Raw genomic sequence first — 25,051 nt, 5'->3', positions numbered from 1 at the left:
CAAACCAGATACACATCACTTAGCATATGCAGCTTTCTGTACTTATTAAAACTTCGTTAGCATACGTTGCGTCGCCTTTCGTTATCCCGCCGCAGGTCAAAGTGCGGAATGTATGCGGCCACATTCGAGGAAAATAATCACTCTGCATCTCGACAGTCGATATCCGTGTTCGACTGTCAGACTCTCACACAAAAAATTAACATTCTACCGCAGACTCTATTATTTAGTCTTTGAATTTTCTCTCGTTAACGGAATACTAGATCGCAATCGTATAACAAATTTAGAGTAAGAATGACTGAATTTTCTCATGTTGAGAAATGAGAAGGAATGATCCGTTTTACTTGCTAAAAAACTTCCTACAGCGAAGATCGCATAAAATACTTCTTTACTATCGACAACCAGTTTCAACAGACTTCGTTGTCACCTTCTGGTCTTTAACTTAGTGCATGTACATGGAATATACAGTGGTGTCACCGCCAGACACCACACTTGCTAGGTGGTAGCCCTTAAATCGGCCGCAGTCCGTTAGTATACGTCGGACCCGCGTGTCGCCACTATCAGTGATTGCAGACCGAGCGCCACCACACGGCATGGCTAGTCTGACTCCCTAGCACTCGTCCCAGTTGTACAGCCGACTTTGCTAGCGATGGTTCACTGCCTACATATGCTCTCATTTGCAGAGACGACAGTTTAGCATAGCCTTCAGCCGCGTCATTTGCTACGACCTAGCAAGGCTCCATATTCATCTTCAAGAATGTATTCTGAACAGATAATATTGTGAATCATATACCGTCAAGAGCGACGTTCATCATTAATGGATTAAAGTTAAGTACCACACTAATTACGTCCGCCTTCTGAATCCTAATTCCTTGTCATGTTCCAGACCTCACGTCAGTATAGTTCTTCCCTCCTCACGCCAGCCTGCGTGAGCTAAAACGCGTGCATTTCGGCCTCCACTAGTAACACGGTGTTGCCTCTTCTGCCAACACAACATATACAGTGTTTTTTGTCATGATTTATGACGTAATATTTGCGTAAAAGTTTTTCTGTGTGACATTTGTAACCTCTCCGCAAAAATTATTAAATGAAAAATGTGGAATGGGAATGGAGCCAAATGTAACCTAGTCACACAAAAAAATGTTAAATAATAATGAAAAATGGAGCCAGGCGTAAACTCCCCACACAAAAATTAATGAATGAAAATTGACCATGAACCCGCAATAATATTAATTAAATAAAGAACCATGAACCGAATGTAACATCTCAACAGAAATAATAATGTCTGGTAAATTTTATAAGGGCAGCAGCGCTGACCTTCGGCCCTGTATTCTGAATAAAAAAGCAAAAATTCTTACCTCAATAAAAACTGCATCTATATCTGCTCTTAATTATACATTCTTCGACACAGCTTCGTGCAATGCTGCCGTATATATATATATATATATATATATATATATATATATATATATATATATATTTTTTTTGATTCTTGGAGGGAATGCATAGGAAATATTCTTTAAATTGAAATGAATGTTTTTCTTTAAAAGAGTTACTTTATAAAAAAAAATATTATTGGGGCGTTTTTTGAACAAATTAATTACCATTAACATACATTATTAGTTATGCGCAATGCTGCTTCTTTACCTTCTACAACAATACTCATCGTCCAGAGTCCTGACCAGAGTCGCGAGCAGGGCACACAGCCGACGCATGCCGACTCCCGCTCACTACAACCGTCCACTCGCTACTAAAGCTGACCGACTACTACTGCAGACTGACTACTACTGCAGACTCGCGCAGACTAGCACTGTCCACTCGCGCAGTCAAGGGCAGACTAGCGACAAGCAACAACTAACAATAAACTACTCTCTGGTCAGAGATTCTGTCATGCTTCGCCCATCGCCGGCGAAGCATACTCTTTACATTCCAAGAAACGGAAATGGAAATTACACATTTACATATCTTCACAAATTTTCTTATAAAACGAGTTCAGCTTGAGTTGAAACCCCCTGGGGAGTTGTCATGTTAATGGATAACCAGCTGTGACGGTACGGGGAGCGGGGAATGTGGGGGCGTTGCGGGGTGTGGGCGCAGGTTCAAATTACAGTGTCTACAGAATATTTACACACAATGAAATTTGAATAAGCATTGAAGTTAGTTGGGTGTGGGCGATGAGGGGGGGTGGGGGGTGGGGGGGTGGGGAGGTGGGTGGGGGTGGAGAGGGGATGATTTGGGGGGGGGGGAGGAAGGGAGGAAGGATTGGCGACATGTACCATGGACACTGACAAACTGGAACTTGCATTACATAGATTCATTAGATACCATCAATCTACAAAGTATGTATCATCATCCATTTTAGAAAAAAACATTGACATCCATAATGGCAAAGTATAACAGAAGAGAACGAATATGGAGGGTGCTCATAAATTATCTTTACAAACATTGGTTCAAATGGCTCTGAGCACTATGGGACTTAACATCTGAGGTCATCAGTCCCCTAGAACTTAGAACTACTTAAACCTAACTAACCTAAGGACATCACACACATCCATGCCCGAGGCAGGATTCGAACCTACGACCGTAGCGGTCGCGGGGTTCCAGACTGTAGCGCCTAGAACCGCTCGCCCACCCAAGCCGGCTTATCTTTACAACTTAAGACCTTAATACCTTTAAAACGGCAGGGCAAATCAACAGAAATTTGCACCTCAAATATTGCGGAAAGGGAAAGTGCTATTGATGTGCGATTTTCACTAAATGGATTGGTACCAATAAACAGATTGTAATAATACATAAAAAGTGTATTTTTTGTACAAACAAACACATTTTTAAACGTAACAATGCCTATTGACGTCAACAAACTAAAATTAGGGTAAACGCAATGTCAGTATTGTTTGTTGCAGGAGTCTAGTGCGAGTCGTTAACGAGATATCGTATTTTGAAAGGTTCCCACATCGATAATTGTGCAATATCTGTGTTTGCACACAGAACAACAGAAAAGGAAAAAACCCGTTGTTTGGATTCTGACCAGTAACGAGACAACTGACCATCACAGGTTGTGTTCAAAATGACCATCAGCAGTGGCAACACACGCCTCCAGTCTGATAAGGAACGACTGGTACAACAACCGAGTCAACCGAGTTAGAAAACTGCTGTGGAAGCAAAGGGAACTTCACAGCAAACATAAAAATAGCCGAAGCCTTGCAGACAAACAAAAATTACACGAAGCGAAAAGTATTGTGAGGAGGGCTATGCGAGAGGCGTTCAACGAATTCTAAAGTAAAGTTCTATGTACTGACTTGGCAGAAAATCCTACGAAATTTTGGTCTTATGTCAAAGCGGTAGGTGTATCAAAACAAAATGTCCAGATACTCTGTGACAAAAATGGTACTGAAACAGAGGATGACAGACTAAAGACCGAAATACTAAATGTCTTTTGCCAAAGCTGTTTCACAGAGAAAGACTGCACTGTAGTTCCTTCGCTAGTTTGTCGCACAGATGACAAAATGGTAAATAGCGAAATAGATGACAGAGGGATAGAAAAACAAATAAAATCGCTCAGAATAGGAAAGGCCGCTGGATCTGATGGGATACCAGTTTGATTTTACACAGAGTAGGCGAAGGAATTTGCCCCTTCCTTGCAGCGGTGTACCGTAGGTCTCTAGAAGAGCAGCGTTCCAAAATATTGGAAAAGGGTACAGGTCATCTCCGTTTTCAAGATGGGACGTCGAACAGATGTGCAGAACTATAGACCTATATCTCTAACGTCGATCAGTTGTAGAATTTTGGAACACCTATTACGTTCGAGTATAATGACTTTTCTGGAGACTAGAAATCTACTCTCTAGGAATCTGCATGGGTTTCGAAAAAGATGATCGTGTGAAACCCAGCTCGCGCTATTCGTCCACGAAACTCATAGGGCCATAGACACGGGTTTCCAGATAGATGCCGTGTTTTTTGACTTCCGCAATGCGTTTGATACAGTTTCCCCCAGTCCTTTAATGAACAAAGTAAGATCATATGGACTATCAGACCAATTGTGTAATTGGATTGAAGAGTTCCTAGATAACAGAACGCATCATGTCATTCTCAATGGAGAGAAGTCTTCCGAAGTAAGAGTGAGTTCAGATGTGGTGCAGGGGAGTGTCGAAGAACCGTTGCTATTCACTATATATATATGCATGACCTTGTGGATAACGTCGGAAGATCACTGAGGCTTTTTGCGGATGATGCTGTAGTGTATCGAGAGGTTGTAACAATGGAAAATAATACAGAAATTCAGGAGGATCTGCAACGAATTGACGCATGGTGCAGGGAATGACCAATTGAATCTCATTGTAGAGAAGTGTAATACATAGGAAGAAAGATCCTTTATCATTTAGCTGCAATATAGCAGGTCAGCAACTGGAAGCAGTTAATTCCATAAATTATCTGGCAGTAGGTATTAGCAGTGATTTAAAATGGAATGAACATATTAAATTAATCGTCGGTAAAGCAGATGCCAGACTGGAATTCATTGGAAGAATCCTAAGGAAACGCAGTCCGAAAACAAAGGAAGTAGGTTACAGTACACTTGTTCGCCCACGGCTTGAGTACAGCTCACCGGTGTGGGATCCGTACTAGATAGGGTTGATAGAAGAGGTAGAGAAGATCCAACGGAGAGCAGCGCGCTTCGTTACAGGATCATTTAGTAATCGCGAAAGCATTACGGAGATGATAGATAAACTCCAGTGAAAGACTCTGCAAGAGACGCTCAGTAGCACGGTACGGACTTTTGTTGAAGTTTCGAGAACATACCTTCACCGAGGAGTCAAGCAGTATATTGCTCCCTCCTACGTATATCGCGCGAAGAGACCATGAGGATAAAATCAGAGAGATTAGAGCTCACACAGAGGCATACCGACAATCTGCCTTTCCACGAACAAAACGAGACTGGAATAGCAGGGAGAACCGATAGAGGTACTCAAGGTACCCTCCGCCACACACCATCAGGTGGCTTGCGAGGTATGGATGTAGATGCAGATGTAGATATATATGACTGCTGTGCAAGTGCTGCCATTTCATAGGATATTCCCGAGCAGGCTGCAGTAATACGCCGGGGCATATTATCGGGAGTAGTTGTATGTCCTTGTAGACTTCGTCTTTCAGCTTTCCCCACGAAAAAACAGTCCAGGCATCAAATCTGGGAAACGGCCCAACCAAGGTGTAGGTTTTCTGCTTCCAATCCAACGATTTCCAAACAATTTGCGGAGACATGCTGTAGTACTCGTGAGCTATGGGCTGGACAGCCATCGTGCCGTTACCACAGATTTTTCTCGGTCTGCAGAGGTACGTCTTCTAGGAAGACACTTGTGCCCATTAAGTGTTCCATCTATGAAACACGGACCTATGAGCTAATGGTTTACTATCCTATATCACATGTTTATACTCCATGGACGCTACGTTCCACCTGACGAAGGCAACTGGGACTGTCGACAGGCTAATAATGCGACTTTTTCGTGCGATTGAGCGGGAGCTAACGTATGGGTCAACAGATACGGCAGCAAGAATATTAATTTATCCCTCTTCTGTCCTCACCTGTTTCCTTCTGTCCCATTGTGTAGGTGCTACACTACCACTTTCAGGTATCCGGTTGAAGTTGTTGAAAAATAATGGCCGAGATGTTGACGTCTATTGGGATATCTTGCCGCATACACCTCACAAAAACTAACTGCATTCTTCCCTGTTCATACAAAAACTAACTGCATTCTTCAGTGTTCATACACCATGAGCATGTCAGCCTTTTCTACATTGCAAATCCAATTGTCCACTTACGATCTACTGTTTGTACTGTCGCACACTAACTGACTAGCAAGTCGCAATGCACTCAAGGAACACATAAGCACACTCTAAACAGTCTGCGTGGTGTCTGTTTGTTCTATATCGTGTCTCCCTACCACTTTCGCGCAACGACGCTCTGAGCGTGTTTTTTAGGGAACTGACTAGTTTGAATCTGGGACCTGTCGCTGGTAAGGAGACGTCAGACCACACGTGACATGTAGAATTCAGAAGAGTTCAGTGAGACTAGCGATGATATAACGAAATACTTAAGATTTCAGCGTCAGCTCCACTGCACTCCCTGTAAAGGAATCTTAATACTAACTAAATTTAGTGGAAGGGGGTCAAGGCTTTCCTAATTTTAGTTAGCTGGTAAAATAACGTCGAAAAAACAGTTAAGTTTACCATGGGAAATTTTATTCTACTCACAAAACATCGTTTATAAATTGCACTATTGTTAAAAGGAAATGTTTTAATACAGGATGGTAAAAACCAACTGCGTTCAACAAAAATGTGAACGAATATTCCTGAATGGGTTTCCAAGTTCTACAATGGATCGAAGGATGACCTATGCCATATCACATCGATAATCTAGGTTTAAATTAAGTTGCACAAAAGAGAAAACTATCAAAATGGTCTACAGTGACCCTCAATTATCTTTAATTACTTATCTAACTTGTCGTAAATTACAGTGGCTGATGTGGCTTCTCAATAACTATATAACAGAAAAATCATCGAGTTTCAGATTTTTACTTCAAGTGGCAAATGTGAACACCATGAGCTTTAATTGACGATCGACACTAGTATTACGTAAAGGGGATGTAACAGATGAGACTTCTGCAGTTCTGAGTGAAGCCTTATGCGCTCAAAAATGCGGCATCGCGTACGTTCATTACCTTGTCAGTGTTCGTTAGGGGGCTCGCCCTCTCGGAAGCAACTCTCTCCTAACTTCTCCTTACTACAATTTACCAAAGTTGGTTTAAAGAAAACTATCTGGCTGTGTTTTCATCTGACCAATCAGGGTCTCAATGTTAACCTTAAGCTCCGCCTACAACAATTCTGTCTATCCAACGAGAAACGTTATACTTTTCGTGGTGAGGCAATGTTTTTTAAAGTTTGCAACGCAACAGAGACGCGAAAAAGTCTCACGCTAGAACTTGCAGCTGGTGTGGTCCTTTAGTGTTATCGTAAGATCTATACTGTTCTTGTGAGGGCTCTAATTTTTAACACGGGCTGGGGGGTGGTCCCAACGTAACAGAGACGCGAAAAAGTCTCACGCTAAAACTTGCGGGTGGTGTAGCCCTTTTTGTGTCATCGTAAGATCTATACTGTTCTTCTGGAGGGCTCTAGCTTTTAACATTGACTTGGGGGTGGTCTAGACGTAACAGAGACGCGAAAAAGTCGCACGCTAAAAAACTTGCGGGTGGTGTGGTCCTAGCAGTTAGCTGGTGACGTGGGTGTCCGTCCGTCCCTTATCGTAGGGGCTTCTCGCTTAACACGGTTCTGCTCTCGGCTTCTGTTCTCGTTTCTCCCCTCGGAACTGCGTCTGTCTCACGGTGGGAAGGTATGACACGCATTTAGGCATTCTTGTGTTAGTCTGTGGTATTCCATTTGCTCACTCGTTACTCGTACTACTTTGCTTAATTTAATGTCACGATTTATTCGGAGCTATGTGACATACTACTGGATTTGCTTATCATGTCAGGGTTTTCATGGAAGGTGTTGGATTTGCCTGACACCTTACACGCAATGCACTCAAGGAACACATACGCACACTGTAAGCAAACATAACATCAGCGTTCCCAGCAACAACCCGGATTGAATGGCAAAAACAAATGTTGGTGTGGAAACTTTTCAAAATACGATATCTCGTAAATGATTCACAACAAACACCACTTGCATTCTAACTTACCCTACCCTTAGTTTGTTAATGTCAATAGGCATTGCTCCACTTAAAAAGTGTATGCTTGCACATAAATACACAATCTGTTTATTGGGTAACAATACAAGCCCCTGCCTACCAATCCATTCCGTGGAAACTACACATCATTAGCACTTTCCATTTCCGCGAGTTTTAGGTGAGCCACATTGTATACTAGATGTCAACAAATGATTTTCAACATCTGATAAGGTAACTGCATTACTGGTCATTAAAATTGCTACACCACAAAGATGACGTGGTACAAACGCGAAATTTAACCGGAAGGAAGAAGATGCTGTGATATGCAAATAATTAGCTTTTCAGAGCATTCACACAAGACTGGCGCCGATGGCGACACCTACATCGTGCTAACATGAGGAAAGTTTGCAACCGATTTCTTATACACAAACAGCAGTTGACCGGCGTTGCCCGGTGAAACGTTGTTGCAATGCCTTGTATAAGGGGGAGAAATGCGTACCATCACGTTTCCGACTTTGATAAAGGTCGGATTGTAGCCTATCGGAGATTGCGGTTTATCGTATCGCGACATTGCTGCTCGCGTTGGTCGAGATACAATGACTGTTAGCAGAATATGGAATCGGTAGGTTCAGGAGGGTAATACGGAAGGCCGTGCTGGATCCCAACGGCCTCGTATCACTAGCAGTCGAGATGACAAGCATCTTATCCGCATGGTTGTAACGGATCGTGCACCCACGTCTCGATTCCTGAGTCAACACGACGACGTTTGCAGCAGCATGGACTATCAGCTCGGAGACCATGGCTGCGGTTACACTTGACGCTGCATCACAGACAGGAGCGCATGAGATGGTGCACTTAACGACGAATCTGGATGCACATCGCGGTGAACGCACAGTGGAAGCGTGTATTCGTCATCGCCATACTGGCGTATCACCCAGAATGATGGTATGGGGTGCCATGGGTTACACGTCTCGATCACCTCTTGTTCACATTGACGGCAACAGTGGACGTTACATTTCGGTTGTGTTACGACCCGTGGCTCTACCCTTCATTCGACCCCTGCGAAACCCTACATTTCAGCCGGTTAATGCACGACCGCATGTTGCAAATCCTGTACGGGTCTTTCTGGATACAGAAAATGTTCGTCTGCTGCACTGGCCAGCACATTCTCCAGATCTGTCACCAATTGAAAACGTCTGGACAATGGTGGCCGAGCAACTGACTGGTCACAATACGCCAGTCAATACTCTTGATGAACTGTGGTATCGTGTTGAAGCCGCATTGGCAGCTGTACCTGTACACGCCATCCAAGCTCCGTTTGACTAAATGCGCAGGCGTATCAAGGCCGTTATTACGGCCAGAGGTGGTTGTTCTGGGTACTGATTTCTCAGGATCTATGCACCCAAATTGCGTGAAAATGTAATCACATGTCAGTTCTAGTATAATATATTTGTCCAATGAATACCCGTTTATCATCTGCATTTCTTCTTGGTGTAGCAATTGTAATGGCCAGTAGTGAAATATAATGCTGTATCGGAGAGATACGAAAAATGGAGCGGCAACACGTCGGGAACCTCGGACATGCGTGCGGTCTACATGGCCCTTGCAACGCGTCCTCATCGCGTGCTCTCTATATCGCAGTCACAACCGAACACCCGGCGACGGTACCACCCCCGGTAGAGACCGCCACATCCGAGGTACGTATTCCGCAGACGGCTTCGTGAGCCTCTGCTGGTCTCTTGGTAGGTGCTACACACCTCATCGTCTCAGCACGCTCTCGAAGCCCATCATCCTGCTGTCCTCAGCTGTAACGTTGTTTCCTCTATGAGCTTAGACTGTTTTAAGGTCAGACTTTTCTGTGCCTGTGTTGGAACTAATCAGGACGACATTTCCGGAACCTGGGTTATTTCTCTGAAAGTGTAATTTCCTACAAGGCTCCTAGTAGTGCTACTACGAACTAGAAACTGTCAGGCGGCTTTAGGTAGCAGCTCTGTCAAGCCTCTGTTCCAGAATCTAGTGAAACGCCGTACTTTTTGCCTTTTGTTCTTAGTGTCGAATCAGACATATTATGATGTCAATAAACCTGTTGAAACTTCAGAACTCCTTTCCGATTGTCTCTGTGTGGCACACTTCATAAAGTTTTGCTTCGTCATTCATACACGTCAATGTGTGCATCCTTAGAGGCACGAATAATGTCTAGTCGGAATTCCATTTCTCTCCCTGTACGATTCAAGACCTCCACGGTGACGTGGCCAAATGCTCGGTAAATGCATGCCTTCATGTTCTACAGGTCTCCAACGTTTGTTCAGTGCACTGAAACCCTACAGAAAGTGGTCTAGTTGTATGATGTCTGGGAATCGTGGTGGCCATCGAATTAGACCATCTCGTACAATGCAGCTGTCTAGAAACTTTTCTTCTAGAAATTGACAGACTTTTAGGGACCAGTGGGGTGTTGCCCCACCCTGCTGGAATATGACATCAGGCTGCAGTTTCTCCAATTGTGGCACAGCAACTTCTTGTAACACGTGCAGGTAAAGACCACTGTTGATTGCAGTCTTGATGCAAAAGAAAGGACCAATGATGAAATTGTGCATCAGACCACACCATAAATTGACCTTCGAGCAGTCTCTTTCCATTTCACGAGTAACATGAGGACGTTGTAAAGCCAATATACGAATCTTATGATGATTCAGTTTGCTGGATGTACGAAACGTCGCATCATCAGGGAATCAAATATTTTTGAAAAAGTCGTTGTTTGTGCCAGTCTTGCCTAGCACATCCACTACGAACTGTTCGTACTGTCATTTGTCTATAGGCTTTTATGTCTGAAGCAGTTGAACGTTGTATTGATATAGCCGTAATCTCTTATGCAAGACAGTCTCATTCTCGACTCACTGGCTGTCATACACATTCATTTTCCTGGACTCCTTGGAAACGGTTGTCGTACGTTATCCACTTTGGTGTTTGAAACTGATGGGCGACCTACCCCCTTTTTATAGAGGACACTAGTTGTTTCCCCAAATGACATACGTCAAACCAGTATAATTGGTCGAGACGGTGGTTGCTTTCCATACCATGTTCGAAAGTTTCGTTGAACTTAGGTATCGTACATCGTCTTTATGAACTAGGCCACACCCTGAGCTTTCCTTTATGACGTCCACATTTTATCAGGTTTTTAAGTTCAATTTTGCGTCAAAACTCGTCACATGGAAGGTAAAAAAGCTTTATGCATTACCTTATCACATTTTGGAAACCAGTTGTTATCATCTAGTGTATTCATAACGTTATTAAAGTCTTAAGTTGTAAAGATAATTATGGACTCTTTGTATTACACGGTGACCATGGTGAAACTAAAAAGAAGTGCACTCCTACAAGACAAATATTAATCTCGCCTTTCTTTGTACAAATTTGAATTCATAAAAAATTGCTATAAACAGGTATAAGTAATATTCTGCTGCGAAGAGCAGAGCATACATAAGTGTGAACTAAGTTGTATCTCTTCATAGAGATAAATAAATAAATATAATATATTTCTACGATGAGGCACAATCAGGTTCTCACATATGTACACAGAGCTCTTCGCAGAAGAAAATATATATATGATGAGAGTAATTGCCACATATGTAGGAGTATGTTACCTACAACAACAAAAAATGGAGTACATTCTGTTTATGTATTGCAAGTGATAACAAGGCTGCTTTTTAAGGTAACAACATACTGGAGCAAAAATATAAGAATAAAGATCTCAGAAAGACAGCTTGGCGTGAATATTATTTTTGCAATATGTAACTGTAGCAGTGCAGTTAAAAGCAACAACATACAAGTGCCATCACTTAAAAGCAAAATGTCTCAACAGTTTTAAAACATAAACGTGTAATCATTTAAGATTAAAAGTCTCAGCCGATTTTTACACAGAGAAATATGTGGAGTAGCTGTAATATAATAATACATATAACAATATTATGAATCGCAAGGGGGTGGTGCATAGTACACTACTGGCCATCAGAATTGCTACACCACGAAGATGAGGTGATACAGACGCGAAATTTAACCGACAGGAAGAAGATGCTGAGATATGCAAATGATTAGCTTTTCAGAGCATTTACACAAGGTTGGCGCCGGTGGCGACAACTACAACGTGGTGACATGAGGAGAGTTTCCAACCGATTTCTCATACACAAACAGCAGTTGACCGACGTTGCCTGGTGAAACGTTGTTGTGATGCCTCGTGTAAGCAGGAGAAATGCGTACCATCACGTTTACGACTTTGATAAAGGTCGGATTGAAGCCTATCGCGATTGCGGTTTATCGTATCGCGACATTGCTGCTCGCGTTGGTCGAGATACAATGACTGTTAGCAGAATATGGAATCGGTGGGTTCAGGAGGGTAATAAGGAACGCCGTGCTGGATCCCAACGGCCTCGTATCACTAGCAGTAGAGATGACAGGCGTCTTATCCACATGGCTGTAACGGATCGTGCAGCCACGTCTCGATCCCTGAGTCAACAGATGGGCACGTTTGCAAGACAACAACCATCTGCAGGAACAGTTCGAAGACGTTTGCAGCAGCATGGACTATCAGTACGGAGACCATGGCTGCGGTTACCCTTGACGCTGCATCACGGACAGGAGCGCCTGCGATGGTGTACTCAACGACGAACCTGCGTGCACGAATGGCAAAACGTAATTTTTTTCGGATGAATCCAGGTTTTGTCCACAGCATCAAGATGGTAGCATCCGTGTTTGGCGACATCGCGGTGAACGCACAGTGGAAGCGTATATTCGTCATCGCCACACTGGCGTGTCACCGAGCGTGATGATATGGGGTGCCATTTGTTACACGTCTCGGTATACTCTTGTTCGCATTGACGGCACTTTGAACAGTGGACGTTAGATTTCAGATGTGTTACGACCCGTGGCTCTAGCCTTCATTCGATCCCTGCGAAACCCTACATTTCGACAGGATAATGCACGACCGCATGTTGCAGGTCCTGTACGGGCCTGTCTGGATACAGAAAATGTTCGACTGCTGCCCTGGCCAGCACATTCTCCAGATATCTCACCAACCGAGAACGTCTGGTCAATGGTGGCCGGCTCTGAGGCTCTGAGCACTATGGGACTTAACATCTATGGTCATCAGTCCGCTAGAACTTAGAACTACGTAAACCTAACTAACCTAAGGATATCACACAACACCCACTCATCACGAGGCAGAGAAAATCCCTGTCTCCGCCGGGAATCGAACCCGGGAACCCGGGCGTGGGAATCGAGAACGCTACCGCACGACCACGAGCTGCGGACAAATGGTGGCCGAGCAACTGGCTCGTCACAATACGCCAGTCACTACTCTTGATGAACTGTGGTATCGTGTAGTAGCTGCATGGGCAGCTGTACCTGCAGACCCCATCCACACTCTGCTTGACTCAATGCCCAGGCGTATCATGGCCGTTATTACGGCCAGAAGTGATTGTTCTGGGTACTGATTTCTCAGGATCTATGCACCCAAATTGCGTGAAAATGTAATCACGTATCAGTTCTAGTATAATATATTTGTCCAATGAATACCCGTTTAGCATCTGCGTTTCATTTTGGTGTAGCAATTGTAATGGCCAGTACTGTATAACATGGTGAGCTAACTCATCTACATTTATGTGAATAAAAATTTTTGCAGCATAGCATAACAAAGTCAGAAAGATACAATAATATGACAACAAGTATATGAATATACCTTTCAATAGAAAGCAACATTAAGTTAACTTCACTCTCAGATGAGGAGCACGTCAGTAGGTATGCCAGGTATAAAGTATGTGGTAACATAGAAGGTAAGGAAATAGTCACAGTATGACGTGTGTGCAACATAATACAGTATGATAACGTAAACCAATGCACATAAAACAACACATCACTTGTGAAGTTATTTGTGAGAAAACCTATGATAAAGAAAAGGATATGGCAATGTAATATGGAAAAACAGAATATACACTGCTTATAGCATGTTTATCATAGGGGATCTTCTGAGATAAAATATATACACGTAAATTCCTCCCTGCTTTAAAAAATTAGTGTCATATGAGCGTAAAATTGGACTGTATATATTTAATAAAGACACTTGTGACATGGGATCTTACAAGGATAAAGATACTGTAAGAAAGTAAAATTAGACTGTGTTTTAGAGAATTTTGTAGTACAGATGTGAGAATTCGGAGACATATGTTGTTAAATACGTATATAAAACCAGTACATAGTGAAAAAGTATTTTATTTTTATCTTGCTTCCTAGCTGTTAATATAACAGTAAGACTAAAGCAACTGCGACCCAGTTCGATAGTACATAACATTTTTAAAAGAGCGATGATATAAGCAACTCGAGTGAAATAATCGTCGACCGCAAAGATATATGTTGTGGTAGGTGGTGCACAAAACAACCAGTAACGATTCAAGGTGAGAACAAATAAGTGGGATCTTACACCGTATTCTTTAAAGAACCAAAACTATTACTTATAATATAAATATGATATCCCTAGTTGAGACAGAGATGATGATGAGACAGAGAAGATGTATGAGACAGGCGAAATACCCACAGACTTCAAGAAGAATATAATAATTCCAATCCCAAAGAAAGCAGGTGTTGACAGATGTGAAAATTACAGAACTATCAGTTTAATAAGTCACAGCTGCAAAATACTAACGCGAATTCTTTACAGACGAATGGAAAAACTGGTAGAAGCGGACCTCAGGGAAGATCAATTTGGATTCCGTAGAAATGTTGGAACACGCGAGGCAATACTAACCTTACGACTTATCTTAGAAGAAAGATTAAGAAAAGGCAAACCTACGTTTCAAGCGTTTGTAGACTTAGAGAAAGCTTTTGACAACGTTAACTGGAATACTCTCTTTCAAATTCTGAAGATGGCAGGGGTAAAATACAGGGAGCGAAAGGCTATTAACAATTTGTACAGAAACCAGATGGCAGTTATAAGAGTTGAGGGGCATGAAAGGGAAGCAGTGGTTGGGAAAGGAGTGAGACAGGGTTGTAGCCTCTCCCCGATGTTATTCAATCTGTATATTGAGCAAGCAGTAAAGGAAACAAAAGAAAAATTCGGAGTAGGTATTAAAATCCATGGAGAAGAAATAAAAACTTTGAGGTTCGCCGATGACATTGTAATTCTGTCAGAGACAGTAAAGGACTTGGAAGAGCAGTTGAACGGAATGGACAGTGTCTTGAAAGGAGGATATAAGATGAACATCAACAAAAACAAAACGAGGATAATGGAATGTAGTCAAATTAAATCGGGTGATGCTGAGGGGATTAGATTAGGAAATGAGACACTTAAAGTAGTTAAGGAGTTTTGCTATTTAGGGAGTAGAATAACTGATGATGGTCGAAGTAGAGAGGATATAAAATATAGATTGGCAATGGCAAGGAAAGCGTTTCTGAAGAAGAGAAATTTGTTAACATCCAGTATTGATTTAAGTGTCAGGAAGTCGTTTCTGAAAGTATTTGTATGGAGTGTAGCCATGTATGGAAGTGAAACATGGACGATAACCAGTTTGGAGAAGAAGAGAATAGAAGCTTTCGAAATGTGGTGCTACAGAAGAATGCTGAAGATAAGGTGGGTAGATCACGTAACTAATGAGGAGGTATTGAATAGGATTGGGAGAAGAGAAGTTTGTGGCACAACGTGACTAGAAGAAGGGATCGGTTGGTAGGAAATGTTTTGAGGCATCAAGGGATCACAAATTTAGCATTGGAGGGCAGCGTGAAGGGTAAAAATCATAGAGGGAGACCAAGAGATGAATACACTAAGCAGATTCAGAAGGATGTAGGTTGCAGTAGGTACTGGGAGATGAAGAAGCTTGCACAGGATAGAGTAGCATGGAGAGCTGCATCAAACCAGTCTCAGGACTGAAGACCACAACAACAACAACAGTTGAGATGACACGTAACATAAATGTAAACCTGGATGTGTTATAGTGAAGTGCATAATGTGCTACATTTTATCCGCTAATATGACAACTTGGCAGGATGTTCCAGCTCACAATGAACAAGCTTTGTAACAAAATTTTTGAGGGTATATTAATGTACAGTTTCCATTTCAGTTTCTTGTAATGTAAAAAAAGCGTTGTTCTCAAATATTACGTCATAAATCATGATAAGAGATGTGTTCCATGTACATACACTAGATTACAGGCGAGAAGATGACAGCAAAGTCTGTCAAAACCAGCCGTCGATAGTACAGAAGTATTTTATGCGATCTTGGCAATAGAAAGTTTTTTTATGAAGAGTAAGAATGAATTTGCCGCAGACTGTAATTAAATCACCTTCAATTTTATTTTACAATGATCGATTTCAAGGTCTTTAGCTTCATCTAGTCATATGCTTCTTAATATGAAAGAATTGAAATCAGAAAATGCATACATAATACAATTGTGTTGGTTATTGGTTATGTGTTATCAACTTCCTTGATCTCTGCTGTAGAGAGATTAATTAATGCCATCATGTTCGTGTCAAAAATGTGTATAAAGCTACAATTTCACATAATCATGGGCAAGAGATATTCAACATCTGTAAACTTGAAAATATTTCGTAAATTTAGGTGTAGGTGCTTTTGTGCCTTTGTTTTATATGTATTATAGATTTTGTGTGCAGTTGGCAGATGTCTTTTACTGCTTGTTCTAGTTACATTCATTCCTTTCTCTCATGTAGTTGGCCTGGGATTCAATCACCTTGTCCCATTTTTCCAGACTCTGACACTATCTTGGAATCGAATGTCGAATGTTCAACAAGCTTGTCCCACACGTCTCCCATCACAATTATTGCATTGTAATTGGTATATTCCTGCTTTTTGGTAGATATTGTGTCTTTTGTTAACTTTGCGATATACTTCTGGACTGCATTACTCTGTTTGCAAAGCGATGTTTAAACCTTATGTTGAGGAAATGTTGAGTGTTTGTTTGTGTTTGTATGCTATTGTTAATTACCTCGAGTCTTCTTTCTTGTTGTTATGTATGTTTTGTATCGTTTTGCCCTTTGGTGTTGTTTGTGGATAATGAATACTTACTAACGAAAATAACGTAACCTCACGTGACACCTAGGAATGATATCTTCTTATTAAAGACGAAACGAATCTAGATGACTAAATTCGTTTACAGCATTTAAAAGGCGCTTTAAATGCCACAAATTATGTATCTGTTTCGAAAAATAGCCAGTACAAAAAACCTGAAAGCAATTTTTATTTTGTTACACAATTTTAACATTCTTCTGCTTAGTTATGAGCTCCAGCCGAAATGTGGTTGACGTAAGACATGTTCATGGTATCGGCTAAATTTATGTATAAAAAGGTCCCAGTATGAAAATTCACGAAGAATTTATTAGCAGACTCTTACATTGTGTGTTAAAAGTCTCAGCTGATTTTTACACTGGGAAATATGTGGAGTAGCTGTAATATAATAATACACTCCTGGAAATGGAAAAAAGAACACATTGACACCGGTGTGTCAGACCCACCATACTTGCTCCGGACACTGCGAGAGGGCTGTACAAGCAATGATCACACGCACGGCACAGCGGACACACCACGAACCGCGGTGTTGGCCGTCGAATGGCGCTAGCTGCGCAGCATTTGTGCACCGCCGCCGTCAGTGTCATCCAGTTTGCCGTGGCATACGGAGCTCCATCGCAGTCTTTAACACTGGTAGCATGCCGCGACAGCGTGGACGTGAACCGTATGTGCAGTTGACGGACTTTGAGCGAGGGCGTATAGTGGGCATGCGGGAGGCCGGGTGGACGTACCGCCGAATTGCTCAACACGTGGGGCGTGAGGTCTCCACAGTACATCGATGTTGTCGCCAGTGGTCGGCGGAAGGTGCACGTGCCCGTCGACCTGGGACCGGACCGCAGCGACGCACGGATCCACGCCAAGACAGTAGGATCCTACGCAGTGCCGTAGGGGACCGCACCGCCACTTCCCAGCAAATTAGGGACACTGTTGCTCCTGGGGTATCGGCGACGACCATTCGCAACCGTCTCCATGAAGCTGGGCTACGGTCCCGCACACCGTTAGGCCGTCTTCCGCTCACGCCCCAACATCGTGCAGCCCGCCTCCAGTGGTGTCGCGACAGGCGTGAATGGAGGGACGAATGGAGACGCGTCGTCTTCAGCGATGAGAGTCGCTTCAGCCTTGGTGCCAATGATGGTCGTATGCGTGTTTGGCGCCGTGCAGGTGAGCGCCACAATCAGGACTGCATACGACCGAGGCACACAGGGCCAACACCCGGCATCATGGTGTGGGGAGCGATCTCCTACACTGGCCGTACACCACTGGTGATCGTCGAGGGGACACTGAATAGTGCACGGTACATCCAAACCGTCATCGAACCCATCGTTCTACCATTCCTAGACCGGCAAGGGAACTTGCTGTTCCAACAGGACAATGCACGTCCGCATGTATCCCGTGCCACCCAACGTGCTCTAGAAGGTGTAAGTCAACTATCCTGGCCAGCAAGATCTCCGGATCTGTCCCCCATTGAGCATGTTTGGGACTGGATGAAGCGTCGTCTCACGCGGTCTGCACGTCCAGCACGAACGCTGGTCCAACTGAGGCGCCAGGTGGAAATGGCATGGCAAGCCGTTCCACAGGACTACATCCAGCATCTCTACGATCGTCTCCATGGGAGAATAGCAGCCTGCATTGCTGCGAAAGGTGGATATACACTGTACTAGTGCCGACATTGTGCATGCTCTGTTGCCTGTGTCTATGTGCCTGTGGTTCTGTCAGTGTGATCATGTGATGTATCTGACCCCAGGAATGTGTCAATAAAGTTTCCCCTTCCTGGGACAATGAATTCACGGTGTTCTTATTTCAATTTCCAGGAGTGTACATATAGCAATATTATGAAACACAAGGGGGTGATAAAAATAAGAATCAGTTGCATGGAAATTACAAGATAAAATCTTCATATTGACAATAAGTTCCATAAAAGATATATTAATTTTTTCAGTATTGGAGGTGGAACGAATGGCTGTAGCGTCGATTCGGCTATAGTTAGTGAAAGGAAGTTCCAGTTGACATGTCATGTTTCTAACTCAGGTGGCCTCTAGGTACTGATATGAGTGTGGCAGATACGATACGCGAGTTGGGATGGAAGTCATTAAAGCAAAGACGTTTTTCGTCGCGGTGAGATCTATTTACAAAATTTCAGTCACCAACTTTCTCTTCCGAATGCGAAAATATTTTGTTGAGCCCAACCGACATAGGTAGGAATGATCATCAAAATAAAATAAGAGAAATCAGAGCTCGAACAGAAAGGTTTAGGTGTTCGTTTTTCCCGCGCGCTGTTCGGGAGTGGAATGGTAGAGAGATAGTATGATTGTGGTTCGATGAACCCTCTGTCAAGCACTTAAATGTGAATTGCAGAGTAGTCATGTAGATGTAGAAGTTTATGTGGTTTTGGTCATTCGTAGTTAAAGCACGGTCGTCTAAAGATGCAAATTACGTAGGATATACATGGCTGTCGTGTTGAGTCACTGATATGCAGTAGCATAATAACAATCAAAATGTCTTCAGGATGAAATTTTCACTCTGCCGCGTAGAGTACGCTGATATAAAACTTCCTGGCAGATTAAAACTGTGTGCCCGACCAAGACTCGAACTCGGGACCTTTGCCTTTCGCGGGCAAGTGCTCTACCATCTGAGTTACCCAAGCACCACTCACGACTTGTCCTCACAGCTGCAATTCTGCCAGTACCTCGTCTCCCCCATCCAAACTTCACAGAATCTCTTCTGCGAACCTTGCAGAACTAACATTTCCGGAAGAAAGGATATAGCGGAGAGATGGCTTAGCCACAACCTAGGGGATGTTTCCAGAATGGGCCGGCCAGAGTGGCCGCGCGGTTCTAGGCGCTACAGTCTGGAACCGCGCGACCGCTGCGGTCGCAGGCTGGAATCCTGCCTCGGGCATGGTGTTTGTGATGTCCTTAGGTTAGTTAGGTTTAAGTAGTTCTAAGTTCTAGGGGACTGATGACCACAGCAGTTAAGTCCCATAGTGCTCAGAGCCATTTGAACCATTTTTTTCCAGAATGAAATTTTCACTCTGCAGCGGAGTGTACGCTGATATGAAACTTCCTGGCAGATTAAAACTTTTGTGAAGTTTGGAAGGTAGGAGACGAGGCACTGGCTGAATTGAAGCTGTGAGGACGGGTCGTGAGTCGTGCTTGGGTAGCTCAGTTGGTAGAGCACTTGCCCTTGAAAGGCAAAGGTCCCGAGTTCGAGTCTCGGTCCGGCACACAGTTTTAATCTGCCTCAGGGTTCCATACAGCGTACATTCCGCTGCAGAGTGAAACTTTCATTCTGAAAATATCCCCTAGGCTGTGGCTAAGCCATGTCTCCGCAATATCCTTTCTTCCGGGAGTGCTAGTTCTGCAAGGTTCACAGAAGAGATTTGTGAAGTTTGGAAGGGAGGGGACGAGGTTCTGGCAGAATTGAAGCTGTCATCACAATAAATGCTGTACAACAGCGCTCTTGGCTGTTTGAAGTTGTACTTCTGTTTGTGAGAGAATGAGGAGTTCTGATCTCCCGGTATAAGAGCTCAAATTGTTAATCAAAATAAAGTAATTTCAGTTAAGAAACTGAGTTAAGAAATTTCTCGCGAGTCCTGTGGTGTACGGAGGACCCATAGATCGTGGCAGACACATTACCACCAACCTAACTACCCTGTAGCCGTTCTGTCTGCGGAGCTTCAAGGGGCGTGTCTCCATGGCAATAGCAGATAGTTACATGTCTTATATAGAAGGTATAAAGCGAGTTAGAGGGAAACATCCTTTAGCGACTGACTGGGCTATTACGATTGTGCGATAAGTCACACAAATCTGAAGGCTCTAAATTCAAGTAAATATCTAGGGATTATAATTACAAATAACCTAAAGTGGAACGATCACATACATAATGTTGTGTGTAGGGCAGATCAAAGGCTGCGATTCATTGGCTGAGGGTGCGACAGATCTACTAAAGAGACTGCTTACACAACGCTTGTCCGCCCAATTTTGGAGTATTGTTGTGCGGTATGGGATCCGCAACAGGTGGGACCGACGGATGACATCGAAAAAGATCAAAGAAGGGCAGCTCGTTCTGTTTTATCGCGAAATAGGGGAGATAGTGTCACAGACATGATACATGAATTGGAGTGGTGATCATTAAAACAAAGGCGTTTTTCGTTGCGACGGAATCTTTTTATGAAATCTCAATCACCAGTTTTCTCCTCCGATTGCGAAAACATTCTGTTGGCACCCACCCACATATGGAGAAATGATCATCACGATAAAATAAGAGAAATAGGGCTCACACATAAAAATTTATGACCATGTTTTGTCCGCGCGCCGTTCGAGAGTGGAACGGTAGAGAGACAGCTTGAAGGTGGTACATTGAACCCTCTGCCAGGCAGTTAATTGTGAATAGCAGAGTAATCTCGTAGATGTAGATGTGTATGTAGATGATGTTGGCTATGTAATTTGATGAAATCAGTCATCACAATAAATGCTGTACAATAGCGATATTGGCCGTTTGGAGCTGTACTACTGTTTCTGCATTAATTTAGATTTGCTCATTCTCTGCTGCTTCTGTAAGAGGTAACCACTTTACAGTAGTAATTTGGGATAAGAGACTTCTTATTTATTGACACACTGCACTTGGATTTACCACATGTACCTGCTCACTCCAATGCTATCCAGGGAATGGTGGAAATCGGATGATAAAGAGAGGTAGACATTTATTTTAATGAAACAATCCGGCCAGCAATTGGCAGGGACCGTTTCTGCCTTACACTATTTACGGGTACTGTTGATATTGTCTCACATTTCTTTGGAATCGAAAATGATGTTCTCCGAGGTCTGGTTCTACCAGCCTTTCCATTTTATTACAAATAATTTTGATCCATGAAGTATTAAACTGATGATTTAATAATATTCAGACGTGTCAGACTCTGAACATTTTGGTATTCGAATTATTTCTGTATATATCAAGCTCTTTGATTTCCATGTTTTGGAAAGCGGTAGTATGGACAAAAACAGGAAAAATTTGCCTAGTAAATGCATGATTTAAATGCGTACCTTAAGAGCTATTGGCATTTATTTTGCAGAAGATATTTGTTTCGCAGTATCGAAGATGAAAAAGTCCTCTCCTCTCTTGAAACACGCATTTTACAGCCAATGTTTATAGGAATTTTTGCTTCTAGTGGTTGTCCCTATCACATATCTGAATTTGACTGCTCGTCCTGGGAGAACCTGTATTTGCAGAATGTTAGGAGCCCTCCATATCTGAGGAATGAAATGCAATATTAGTAGCCGGACTCCAGAAACAGTGAATGTAGAATCCGAAGACGGATGTAATTGCTTTGGCAGAAAAGAGAAACAAGGCAAAATGTTGCAAAATATTCACCTCACTCTGATTAAAAGACGGAAGTTGTCATATAACTGCAGCACTTTATCCACCTTTTCTAGTAAATAAATGCAGCTACTGATATCAGGACGTCATTTACAATATTCATACTCCTGCTTTCCCTGCGATTTTCGCAGTTAATGAGGATGTAGTTTAGACGACCATTCTGCTGTTTGTTAGATTACGAAGGCTGTTCTGAAAGTAAGGTCCGATCGGTCGCGAAATGAAAACCACACTGAAAATCATGAAGTTTTTATTGGCAACAGTTTGACACACCTTGCAGCTACATCTTTAAATCGTTGCCTCTCGGACTTAGACATTTGTCTTGGCATTGTACAGACTTTCCAGTACGCTCGTCACAGAAAGCAGCCGCTTGTACTTTCCGCCTGTTCTCTAAGCTGGTCTGCCTTTCGTTGTTCGTGCCAAAATGTTGTCTTCGCTGCCAGCGGTTCATGTGAGTAGAGATGAACAACGGTGGGAGTCAATTAAGGTCTGTATTGTGGGTGATCAAACACTTCCCATCAGAAACGCTGCAGGAGCTTCTTCATTGCCCCTGCAGAATACGGCTGAAAATTGTCTTGAAGAACTAAATGCATGGCATTTATGTTACGTGGGCTGCATAGCTTCAGGCGAAATCTCTCACCAGAGGCACATACCTGGTGGAAGACACTGTTGATTTAGGCATTTCTACTTCATCACTTCGTGCTCTGAACTGAAATGATTGAAGTGAAGCGATCGACAGGCACATTAACGACACTGCTCAACACATCAGTGCAAAAGACAGTGCCCCTCACATCTGCGCAATGTTCCATCGGATTTTCCCAGAAGTTTCCATTTCATACCTAATTGGACCTTACTTTTCCAATACATATCGTATATTCCCTGGCATGTCCACAAAATCGAACAAACTCACACCTGAGAGAGATCGCTTTTCTTCTTCTTTCGTTTCACCCTCTTTGGGGTACGCTGGATCCATCATTTCTTTGTGCATTGTTCTTTTCTTAGGGCCCAGCATTTCTTCATTCGTTCTGTTCTTTTCCTCTCTCCTTCCGAGATGAAGGTTTTGGACTTTTGTGTAGATTTGTCTTGGAACCTTATATTTTCATCTTTAGTAATTAATTTAGCTGTTTGATCAATAAGCGAATTTTCTTAAATCTTTTATTCTGTGGGTACGAAAAAAGTCAACGATTTGTTTAGTTAATCTATTGGAATTCATTCTGAGAAGATGACAATAAAAATTTATCCTTCTTCGCATAGTATCTGAAAGTTTTGAATTTTCTTGTAGAGAGTTTCATTTTTGATGTATATATTCTTATGTTCTTGAAATCTTGGTCGCATGATTTTTCTTAAAATTTTTCTTTTCTTTAGCTGAAGTTTCTCCTTTTGGCCTTTGAAATTCATGTTTAGTGTTACTGCTGCTAAAGTGCTTCTAACTTAATCACTGTCTTGTAATGTGTAATTTTTGACCCCCATGAAATGGATTTTTTGTTGTATGTATTTTTTGTTAGTTGGAAGGCCAATTCCAGTTTATTTTTTCTTGATTCCATTACTTTGCTTCCCCAGCGTTCCAACTAATCCATTTTCCGAGATATTGGAATTCTTTTCGTATTTCAGTCTTTTGTGCTTGAACTTTGAGGTACTTACATGAGTGCTTTACGTTTGTCAATATCTTAGTTTTTTCAAAGGAGATGTGAAGACCTATTTTAGCTGCTTGTTTCTTTAGTTCAACGATTTGTCCCGTGCTTCTTCCATTGTTTCAGCAAACATGGCCATATCATCTGCAAATGCAATGCAATTGATTTTAAGGTTCTTCTTTTTGCAACCCAGTCTTATAGAGATAGCTTTTGTTATGTATACAACATTTAATGTTACAGAACATAGTTCTATTAAACTAATACGAAAGACCGATAGTCTTTCCCAACCGCTACGGTGTATAAAAAAATTTGAATGTAGGAGGACGCATATTTGTTTTTATCGACTTCGACTAAATTATGGTGATCTCATGGAACTTCTGACTTTCATTTCAGAATTTCATCTGCTGAATGCTTTTACCACCGACACGACATAACCTGACATTTAATTATAACAAATCGTACCAAGTGTTTCGTGTTTGTGACAGCATATTTTCTTAGGACCTAAGAAAAAACTACGAAATACACTACTGGCCATTAAGATTGCTACACCAAGAAGAAATGCAGATAATAAACGGGTATTCATTGGATAAATATATTGTACTAGAACTGACATGTGATTACATTTTCACGCAATTTGGATGCATAGATCCTGAGAAATCAGTGCCCAGAACAACCACCTCTGGCCGTAATAACGGCCTTGATACGCCTGGGCATTGAGTCAAACAGAGCGTGGATGGCGTGTACAGGTACAGCTGCCCATGCACCTTCAACACGATACAACAGTTCATCAAGAGTAGTGACTGGCGTATTGTGACGAGCCAGTTGCTCGACCACCATTGACCAGACGTTTTCAATTGCTGAGAGATCTGGAGAATGTGCTGGCCAGTGCATCAGTCGAACATTTTCTGTATCCAGAAAGGCTCGTACAGGACCTGCAACATACGGTCGTGCATTATCCTGCTGAAATGTAGGGTTTCGCAGAGATCGAATGAAGGGTAGAGCCAAGGGTCGTAACACATATGAAATGTAACGTCGACTGTTCAAAGTGCGTTCACCGTGATGTCGTCATACACAGATGCGACAATCATGATGCTGTAAACAGAACCTGGATTCATCCGAAAAAGTGACGTTTTGCCATTCGTGCACCCAGGTTCGTCGTTGAGTACACCATCACAGGCGCTCCTGTCTGTGATGTAGCATCAAGGGTAACCGCAACCATGGTCTCCGAGCTGATAGTCCATGCTGCTGCAAACGTCGTCGAACTGTTCGTGG

General features: G+C 42.6%; 1 non-coding gene across 1 annotated transcript; it reads left to right on the top strand.

The window, feature by feature from the left end:
- The first annotated feature begins 19,924 nt into the window (after window positions 1-19,924).
- On the top strand, window positions 19,925-19,999 carry Trnas-uga. Its single transcript has one exon. It is a non-coding gene; the product is annotated as a tRNA-Ser (tRNA).
- The last annotated feature ends 5,052 nt before the right edge of the window (window positions 20,000-25,051 follow it).

This window comes from Schistocerca americana, chromosome 5 (assembly GCF_021461395.2).
Source record: "Schistocerca americana isolate TAMUIC-IGC-003095 chromosome 5, iqSchAmer2.1, whole genome shotgun sequence".
Taxonomy (NCBI): Eukaryota; Metazoa; Arthropoda; class Insecta; order Orthoptera; family Acrididae; genus Schistocerca; species Schistocerca americana.
Note: the sequence above shows the minus strand (reverse complement) of the source record. Positions and strands in the feature narration are given on the sequence as shown.